At 37.0% G+C, this 11,000-nt stretch overlaps 1 protein-coding gene across 3 annotated transcripts in view; it reads right to left on the reverse strand.

The window, feature by feature from the left end:
• LOC128596035 (mucin-3A-like) overlaps positions 1–6,144 on the reverse strand; it is a 33,859-nt gene extending 27,715 nt beyond the window's left edge. For all 3 annotated transcript variants that reach the window (XM_053605377.1, XM_053605376.1, XM_053605378.1), the window contains exon 1: positions 5,193–6,144. The gene's annotated coding sequence lies outside the window, so the exon portion shown is untranslated. The remainder of the gene's footprint in view (positions 1–5,192) is intronic.
• Between the last annotated feature and the right edge of the window lie 4,856 nt (positions 6,145–11,000).

Raw genomic sequence — 11,000 nt, forward strand, 5'->3', positions numbered from 1 at the left:
CATCCACATTCAGAGTCTCTGTTCCATAGTTATGTTACTACCTAATTTTAAAATTATTACAGAAAATAAATCCATTCTATTGCCTCCTCTTTCTCTCTATCCAACAACCTATGAAACATGAACCTCCCAAGTTGCCATAACTTCCCTTACTAACAAGGGTGAAAATCACAGCTAACATAGACACAGAAACAGCTAACATTTCCTACTCAATAACTTGTTTTATTCAAACTCGACTCTCAAAGTTATCCCCACAGGTACTCAGTTGATACTCCAAACCTACAACAAGAGAAACTGTTTTTCATGAATGAAATAAGCTACTCTGAACCACAAGACTTTCCTAAACACCACTTACATCCTACCAACAGAAAAATTCTTAATTCACCAATTGAAACTAGGAGCTTCTCTCAGCAGGAAGAAACTACAGAAGAGAGAACTCTACCTCCCCTATCCCAAGGCCAACCCCCTATTTTTTAATAAATCAAGAAGGGAGGAATATTAAGTAATTGCCCCCAGAAAAGCCACTCCTACTTTCTACAGACCAAGATTAACTATGGCCTGCCCCTAACGCCTCTTCTGGCCAGGGTAGTAACTCCTTATTGGCTATTCTGCCCTCCCATCACCATTCTAAGACTGCCCCTAACTGAACCTATATAACAACTCTCTCTCTCTCCCCTCCTCTCTCACTGTCTCTCTCAGTCTCTGTCTCTCCCCCCCTTTCCTCTCTCTCTCTTTTCTCCCCCCTCTCTCTTCTTTTCTCTCCTCCTTGGTGCTGCTCTGCAGCATCCCTCCCTCGCCAATAATGACAATTATGGTTATGGGGGGGGAGCAGAAAGAGGGAAGGAGGGAGGGGGGTGGGGCCTTGGTGTGTGTCACACTTTATGGGGTCAAGACATGATTGCAAGAGGGACTTTACCTAACAATTGCAATCAGTGTAACCTGGCTTATTGTACCCTCAATGAATCCCCAACAATAAAAAAGAAAGAAAAAAAAAACTTTTAATTTTTTTAAAAATTAAAAAAAAAAAACTTTCTACAAGCCTTGGTGGTCTGTGAGATCTTTGCCGGTGGAGTGCCTCCCCTTTCAGGTTTGATGCTAAAGTTTTTGTTAGCCTCCTGCAAGGAGTATTTATTTATTTTGTCCTTTTTCATATTTTGATCATAGTGAACATAAAATCATTCTAACCATAAAATCATGGTAAAAAACATATTAAGTTTCTCTTTTAGATACTTGAGGATAAAGAAAGTAAACATACTGATTTCCTAAATCAAAGAGAAATGTCTCAGGAAACGAAAGTGATTCTCCAAAGTACACTTTTACTGTTTTTTATTTTTATCGTTATTTCTAGATTATTTACAAAGTAGGAGTATTTAAAATTAGAAGACTACTTGTGATCCCCACCCTCAGCTTGCTTAAGTAACATTCCTTTTCTTTTCTTCGTTCATCTTTTATACTTTTATTTTTTAAATGAATGTATTTCAAATACCAAATAATAAATAAGTGTCAACAAAACAATCCTTCAAGATTGACTAGCACAATTCGTAAGACACAAGGGCTAAATTAATGACTGCTACGCTCATGATTTAGTTCTAACTTCCCCCACCTCACTGGGGCTTCTACCTCACAAGGCTATTTGAAGAATTTCCAAGGCACTAGTCTGTTCCTACATATCAGCTTTGACAACAGTGAGCTATGTTTCTGTTTGAAGTAGAATTCGTGAATTGTTGCATGGCTCAGTAGTATTTTTTTATTCTGACTGCTTCACAGCCCACCATGGAAAGAAGACCAAGGGAACACTGAAGGAAGAAAACAGACTTCTTCATGAGAATTGAGAATTGCAGTATGGTCTTGTTTCTGCTAAAGATAAGATGATGTGCTTGCTTTGTTTTTGTTCCCCACCCCCAAGCATCTGTTTTTTATTAAATCATAGATGTGTACATTAATGTGATTATGAGACACCATACACTGGTTTTATAGACCGTTTGACACATTTTCATCGGACTGGTTGGCATAGACTTCTTGGCATTTTCTTAGTTATTGTGTTAAGACATTTACATTCTACATTTACTAAGTTTCACATATACCCTTTTGAGATGCACTGCAGGTGTAATCCCACCATTCACCCTCCCTCTGCCCACCTTCCCCCCCGTCCCTTTTTATCTTCCCCCTATTCTTAGGTTATAAATGGGTTAGAGCTTTCATTTAAAAGCCATAAATTAGTTTCATAGTAGGGATGAGTACATTGGATACTTTTTCTTCCATTCTTGAGATAACTTAATAAGAAGAATGTGTTCTAGCTCCATCCATGTAAACGTGAAGGAGGTAAAGTCTCCATCTTTCTTTAAGGCTGCATAATATTCCATGGTGTACATATACCACAATTTATTAATCTATTCATGGATCGATGGGCACTTGGGCTTTTTCCATGACTTAGCAATTATGAATTGTGCTGCAATAAACATTCTGGTACAAATATCTTTGTTAGGATGTGATTTTTGGTCTTCTGGGTATATGCCTAGTAGAGGAATTATAGGATTGAATGACAGATCTATTTTTAGATCTCTATGTGTTCTCCAAACATCTTTCCAAAAGAAATGTACTAATTTGGATTCTCACCAGCTGTGTAGAAGTGTTCCCTTTTCTCCAAAACCACGCCAACATCTCTGGTCTTGCATTTTGTGATATAGGCTAATCTTACTGGAGTTAGATGATATCTCAAAGCAGTTTTGATTTGCATTTCTCTGATGATTAAGAATGATGAGCATTTTTTCATATGTCTATAGGCCGTGTGCCTGTCCTCTTCAGATAAGTTTCTTTTCAACTACCTTGCACAGCCTGCAATGGGATCACTTGTTCTCTTTTTGCTTATACGTTTGAGTTCTCTGTGGATTCTGGTTATTAAACCTTTGTCGGAGACATAACCTGCAAATATCTTCTCCCATTCTGAGGGCTGTTTGCTTGCTTTAATCACTATGTTCTTGGCTGTGCAGAAGCTTTTTAGTTTGATCAGGTCCCAGTAGTGTATTTTTGATGCTGCTTCAATTGCCCTGGGAGTCCTCCTCATAAAATACTCGCCCAGACTGATTTCTTCAAGGGTTTTCCCTGAACTCTCCTCTAGTATTTTTACAGTTTCATGTCTTAAGTTTAAATCTTTAATCTAGTGAGAGTCAATCTTAGTTAGTGGTAAAAGGTGTGGGTCGAGTTTCAGTCTTCTACAGGTTGCCAGCCAGTTCACCCAGCACCATTTGTTAAATAGGTCATCTTTTCCCCACTGAGTGTTTTTAATTGGCTTGTCAAAGATCAAATAATGGTAAGGGTAATACTCAATATGATGAGATTTCAATTATTAATATCTATGCACCCAACCAGAATGCACCTCAATTTATTGGAGAAACTCTAACAGACATGAGGAACTTGACTTCCTCCAGCTCCATAATAGTTGGAGATTTCAACACTCCTTTGGCAGTGTTGGATTGATCCTCCAATAAGAAGCTGAGCAAAGAAATTTTAGATTTAAACCTAACTATCCAACATTTGGATTTAGCAGACATCTACAGAACATTTCTTCCCAACAAAACTGAATACACATAATTCTCATCAGCCCATGGAAAATACTCCAAAATCGATCACATCTTAGGTCACAAATCTAACCTCAGTAAATTTAAAGAAATAGAAATTATTCCTTGCATCTTCTCGGACCACCAAGGAATAAAAGTTGAGCTCAGTAGCAACAGGAATCTGCATAGTCATATAAAAACATGGAAGTTAAATAACTTTATGCTGAATAATAGGTTGGTCAGAGATGAGATTAAGAAGGAAATTGCCAAATTTTTGGAACAAAATGACAATGAAAACATGAATTATCAGAACCTCTGGAATACTGCAAAGGCAGTCCTAAGAGGGAAATTTATAGCACTGCAAGCCTTCATCAAGAGAACGGAAAGCGAGGAGGTTAACACCTTAATGGGACATCTCAAGCAACTGGAAAAGGAAGAACATTTTAACCCAAAACCCAGTAGAAGAAAAGAAATAAGCAAAATTAGAGCAGAATTAAATGAAATTGAAAACAAAAGAATTATACAACAAATCAATAAATCAAAAAGCTGGTTTTTTGAAAAGGTCAATAAAATAGATAAAACTTTGTCCAACCTAATTGGGAAAAAAAGAGTAAAATCTCTAATCTCTCAATCAGAAACAACAAAGACAAAATAACAACAGACTCCTCAGAAATTCAAAAAATCCTTAATGAATATTACAAGAAACTTTATTCTCAGGAATATGAAAATTTGAAGGAAATTGACCAATACTTGTAAGCATGTCACCTTCCAAGACTTAGTCAGAATCAAGTGGAAATGTTGAACAGGCCCATATCAAGTTTTGAAATAGCATCAACAATACAAAACCTCCCTAAAAAGAAAAGCCCAAGACCAGATGGTTTCACGTCAGAATTCTACCAAACCTTTAAAGAGGAATTAGTACCTATATTACTCAACCTGTTCCAAAATGTAGAAAAAGAAGGAAGACTATTCAACACATTCTATGAAGCAAACATCACCCTGATCCCCAAACCTTGAAAAGACCCAACAAGAAAAGAAAATTATAGACCAATATCACTAATGAATATAGATGCAAAAATATGCAACATTCCTTTTCCATGGTCCCGCCAACTACCAGACCCAGACCATAAAGATGTATATGTTAAGGAACTGAGGAAACAGTCCTAGAGAGTATCAACACCAGGACGGAAAAGATAGTGTTCCTTGTTAGAGTAAATGTTACTCTGATGTTGCTGTAGAAAAAGTTTTGGATTAAGTTATAATTCTCTAGATGCCTTTTTCTTTGTAACTTTCTATAAAAAACTGCTGTGTTTGTAACCAAAGCAGAGTAGATTTGGGAGATTTACTCTCCCTGATCTCCAAATTTACTGTCTTTTTGGCCATTAAAGCTTGCGGGGACCCTTTCTTGTTTCTGTGTTTCAAATGCATTTCCACTTTTTCAGACCTCAGTTGTGATGAAATTAAAAAAAAAATGTTTATCATCCTTCTGAGGAAGTGAAAGAGCAGAATCAAGAAATGGCAGGTTTCACTTTCGAGAGTACAGCTCCTGTCAGCCCTACTCCCCTGCTCCCCTCCCTCCACCAGGAAGCACCAATACTGATTCCTTCCTAGTTACCTAAATGAAACCACTGCACTCACCTCCCTGAAAATTTCTCCAATGTAGTCCAGATCTTGAGATCTTCAGAAATGCAGGAAGCAATATGTGTTTTGAGTAGAAAGGGAAATCAGGCAAGCTCTCAGAAGCTGAGCTGCAGGATGTTATCTTCTAAAGTCCTTCCAAAAAGAAGTTTTTTCCAAACATAACAAGGAGAAAAGACCCCAGATAAAGTCACTTAATAAGGGAGGAGTGCTAGCTGTCTCACAGAGTGCTATTGCCCCAGGGAGAGAGCACTTGTAAAACAGTGCAGAGACTCCTCCCGTCAACTGGCTTAGCTTTCATTTCTGCTCAGTAAGTCAGAGAAAATGAACAGCTTCCTTCCAGTAAGGATCTTTATCAGAATAACAGGGGGAGGGGTAGAGTGAGCAGTGGAGGATGAGAATTACTCACTGTGTAAAATATGTATTATTTGAGTGACAGATATAATAAAAGCCCTGACTTCGCTGCTATGCACAATGTCCACATGACAAAGCTTTCATTGCATCCTATAGATTTGTACACATAAATAAATAACGTGTTTTTTTTTCCTTACAATTTCAATAGCTGAAAAGAATTCCAATATTAGAAACTTCTCATCTAGCAGTCTCACAAGTGGTGATGCGGGAAGACGAGGCCCAATGGGGAGAAAGAGCACCCAAGCACCACGTTTAACAGAGGAAGGACTGGTTTTATATTATCCGTCCTGTGACAAGTAGACACAGAGTCTCAAAATGGCCATGCTGTAATCTATTAGCTAGAATTTTGTTGAAAAATTTTGCATCTAAATTCATGAGTGAAATTGGTCTGAAATTCTCCTTTTTGTTTGGGTCTTTTCCTGGTTTTGGTATCAGGGTGATGTTTGCTTCATAGAATATGTTGGGGAAGATTCCTTCTTCCTCAATTTTTTGGAATAATTTCTGCAGTACAGTAATAAGTTCTTCCTTGAAGGTTTGATAGAATTCTGGTGTGAAGCCATCTGGACCAGGGCATTTTTTGGTTGGAAGATTTTTTATTGTTTCTTTAATTTCAGTGCTTGAAATTGGTCTGTTTAGGAGCACTATTTCTTTCTGGCTAAGTCTAGGGAGAGGGTGTGATTCCAAATATTGATCCATTTCCTTCACATTGTCAAATTTCTGGGCATAGAGTTTCTGGTAGTATTCAGAGATGATCTCTTGTATCTCTGTGGGATCAGTTGTTATTTCCCCTTTATCATTTCTGATTGAGGTTACTAGAGATTTTACTTTTCTGTTTCTTGTTAGTCTTGCCAATGGTTTATCTATTTTATTCATTTTTTCAAAAAACCAACTCCTTGTTTCATTAATTTTCTGAATGATTCTTTTGTTTTCAATTTCATTGATCTCTGGTTTGATTTTGGATATTTCTTTTCTTCTACTGAGTTTAGGCTTAGATTGTTCTTCTTTTTCTAATTTCATAAGATGGCTTGTGAGTTTGTTGATGCACTCTCTTTCTGTTTTTTGAATATAGGCACCTAAGGCGATAAATTTTCCTCTCAAAACTGCTTTTGCAGTCTCCCACAGGTTTTGGTAGCTTGTGTCTTCATTGTTGTTATGCTCAAGGAAGTTAATGATATCCTGTTTTATTGCTTCCTGCACCCATCTGTTATTCAACAGAAGATTGCTTAATTTCCATGCCTTTGTGTGGGGTCGAATGTTTTTGTTGGAGTTGAGTTCCATCTTTCGTGCCTTATGGTCTGAGAAGATACAAGGTAAAATTTCAATTCTTTTGATTCTGTTGATATTTGTTTTGTGTCCCAGGATATGATCAATTTTGGAGAATGTTCCATGGGATGATGAGAAGAATGTATATTCTTTATCTTTGGGATGGAGTGTTCTATATGCGTCTATCAAGCACAGTTGTTTTAGGGTCTCATTTAAATCTCTAATATCTTTGTTTAATTTCTGTTTAGAGGATCTGTCCAGCTCTGTAAGAGGAGTGTTAAAGTCCCCTGTTATGATGGTATTATCGGATATCATATTGCTCAGACTGAGTAAGGTCTGTTTCAAGAATCTGGAAGCATTTAAATTGGATGCATAAATATTTAGAATTAAAATGTCTTCTTCTTGTATTTTTCCCTTGACCAATATAATGTGATCATCTTTGTCTTTTTTGACTTTAGTCACTTTAAATCTTCATGTGCCTGAAAATAAGATTGCAACTCCTTTTTTCTTCTAAATTCCATTTGCCTGAAAAATTGTCTTCCAACCCTTGACTTGGAGTTTTAATTTGTCTATTGAAGCCAGGTATATTTCTTGCAGACAGCAAATGGATGGCTTGTGTTTTTTAATCCAGTCAGCCAATCTGTGTCTCTTCAGTGGGGAATTCAAGCCATTAACATTTATTGAGATAATTGATAAGTGTGGTAGTTTTCTACTCATCTTATTTTGTGAGAGTTCATTGCTTAGTTTTATCTTTTGCATCAGTGTGGAGGTTAGGTTCTGTCCTTCAACTTCTGAGTTCTTACTTTGCTGCTGATCCATTGTGATGGTCAGTGTGTAGAACAGGTTGAAGTATATCCTGTACAGCTGGTCTTTTTCTTGGCAAATTTCCTCAATGTTTGTATATCTCTAAATGATTTGATTTCTCCATCAATTTTAAAGGTTAGCTTAGCAGGGTACAGAATTCTGGGCTGGAAATTATTCTGTTTAAGTAGATTAAAGGTAGATGACCATTGTCTTCTTGCTTGGAAAGTTTCCTTAGAGAAGTCTGTGGTCACTCTGATGGATTTGCCCCTGTAGGTCAACTGGCGCTTACTCCTGGCAGCTTGCAGAATCTTTTCTTTTGTCTTGACTTTGGACAGGTTCATCACAATGTGTCTTGGAGAAGCTCGGTTAGAGTTGAGGTGACCTGGGGTCCAATATCCCTCTGAAAGCAGTGTGTCAGAATCTTTGGTGATATTTGGGAAATTTTCCTTTATAATATTCCCTAGTATGGCTTCCATTCCTCTAGGGCATTCTTCTTCCCCTTCTGGGATTCCTATAACTCGTATGTTGGAACGCTTCATAAAGTCCCATAAGTCTGACAGTGAATGTTCTGCTTTCTCTCTCTTCTCTTCTGCCTCTTTTACTATCTGAGTTATCTCAAGAACTTTGTCTTCTACCTCTGAAATTCTTTCTTCTGCATGGTCTGACCTGTTGCTGATACTTTCCATTGTATCTTTAAGTTCCCAATTGACTGTTTCAGTTCCTTCAGCTTGCTATAACCTTTCTATATTCTTCATATCGTTCATCTCTTATTTGATTCTGTTTTTGGATTTCCTTTTGGTTATTTTCCACTTTATTAGCAGTTTCCTTCATTGTTTCCATCATTTCTTTCATTGTTTTCATCATGTGTATTGTAAATTCCCTTTCTGTCATTTCTAACATTTCTTTATAGGTGGAATCCTCTGCAGTAGCTACCTCATGGTCCCTTGGAGGGGTTGTTCTTGACTGGTTCTTCATGTTGCCTGGAGTTTTCTGCTGATTCTTCCTCATGAGTGATTTCTTTTTTCTGTTTCCTTGCCCTAATTTTCCTTTCACTTCCTCTTGCTCTTTAAGTTCTTGTGCCTATCGACTAAGGGTTTGATGAGTTCTTTTGGTACAGGACCAGAAGGATGAGAAGGTTGAAGAGCAAGAAAGGTATGAAATAAAGGAGAAATGAGTGAAAAGAAAAAAAAATAGAGAAAGGAGAGGGGGTGGGTAAAACGAATATTGAGAAAAGGAAGAGAGACACAGAAAGCGGGAGACAGAGCAATATAGGTATACAGTAGGGTACTTTGACACAACCTTAAAAAAACCCCAACCTCTGGGGTGCCCTGTTGGGTGGTTCCCTTGAGGTTAGCAGCTCTTTGCTAACCTGATCAGATACAGTACCCCAACTCCACCAAGTAGAGAGGAAAGACAAAAATACTATAAATCAAATCAAAACAAGTAAAAAGAAAACTTTACAGGATAAAATTGGGTGAAAAACCAAATAATAGGGGAAGAAACACTAGCAAAAATGAAGTTCTCGTTATTGAAAAAAGCAGCAATGGGAAATTGTAATTAAACTAGAAAAATTGAGAAAGAAAAAATCTGTATGGAAAAGGTTGAAATTAAAAAACCAAACAACAACATTAAAATAAACAAAAAACAAAGTCATACATCATGATTAAGTAGGTTTCATGCCAGGGATGCAAGGCTGGTTTAACATACATAAGTCCATAAACATTATCCACCATATTAACAGAGGCAAAAATAAAGATCATATGATCCTCTCAATAGATGCAGCAAAAGCATTTGATAAAATCCAGCATCCTTTTCTAATTAAAACACTGAAGAGTATAGGCATAGGTGACACATTTCTGAAACTGATTGAAACTATCTATGACAAACCCACAGCTAATATTTTACTGAATGGAGTAAAACTGAAAGCTTTTCATCTTAAAACTGGAACCAGACAAGGTTGTCCTCTGTCACCTTTACTATTCAACATAGTGCCAATACAACTAGGCAAGACAAGGAAATAAAGGGAATCCAAGTGGGAGCAGAGGAGCTCAAACTCTCCCTCTTTGCTGATGACATGATCTTATATTTAGAGTATCCCAAAGACTCAACCACAAGACTCCTAGTAGTTATCAAAAAATACTGTAATGTTTCAGGATATAAAATCAATGTCCACAAGTCAGTAGCCTTTGCATACACCAATAACAGTGAAGATGAGAAGCTAATTAAAGACACAACTCCCTTCACCATAGTTTCAAAGAAAATGAAATACTTAGGAATATACCTAACAAAGGAGGTGAAGGACCTCTATAAAGAAAATTATGAAATCCTAAGAAAGGAAATAGCAGAGGTTATTAACAAATCGAAGAACACACCATGCTCATGGTTGGGAAGAATCAACATTGTAAAATGTCTATACTTCCCAAAGTAATTTACCTTTTCAATGCCATTCCTATCAAAAAACCAACATCGTACTTTCAAGACTTGGAAAAAATGTTTCTGCGTTTTGTATGGAACCAGAAAAAAACCCATAAGGCTAAGGCAGTTCTTAGTAATAAAAATAAAGCTGGGGGCATCAGCATACCAGATTTTAGTCTGTACTACAAAGCCATAGTGGTCAAGACAGCATGGTACTGGCACAATAACACAGACATAGACACTTGGAATTGAATAGAAACCAAGAAATGAAATTAACATCTTAAAACCACCTAATCTTCAATAAAGCAAACAAGAATATACCTTCGGGGAAAGACTCCCTATTCAATAAATGGTGTTGGGAGAACTGGATGTCTACATGTAAAAGACTGAAACTGGACCCACACCTTTCCCCACTCACAAAAATTGATTCAAGATGGATAAAGGACTTAAATTTAAGGCATGAAACACTAAAAATCCTCAAAAAAAGTATAGGAAAAACACTGGAAGATATTGGCCTGGGGAAAGACTTCATGAAGAAGACTGCCATGGCAATTGCAACAACAACAAAAGTAAGCAAATGGGACTTCATTAAACTGAAAAGCTTCTGTACAGCTAAGGAGACAACAACCAAAGCAAAGAGACAACCTACACAATAGAAAAGGATAGTTGCATATTTTGAATCAGACAAAAGCTTGATAACTAGAATCTATAGAGAACTCAAATTAATCCACATGAAAAAAGCTAACAATCCCATATATCAATGGGCAAGAGACATGAATAAAACCTTCTCTAAAGAAGACAGACAAATGGCTAACAAACATATGAAAAAATGTTCATCATCCCTATATATTAGAGAAATGCAAATCAAAACAACCCTGAGATACCATCTAACCCCAGTGAGAATGGCCCACA

This window comes from Nycticebus coucang, chromosome 10, assembly GCF_027406575.1.
Source record: "Nycticebus coucang isolate mNycCou1 chromosome 10, mNycCou1.pri, whole genome shotgun sequence".
NCBI lineage: Eukaryota > Metazoa > Chordata > Mammalia > Primates > Lorisidae > Nycticebus > Nycticebus coucang.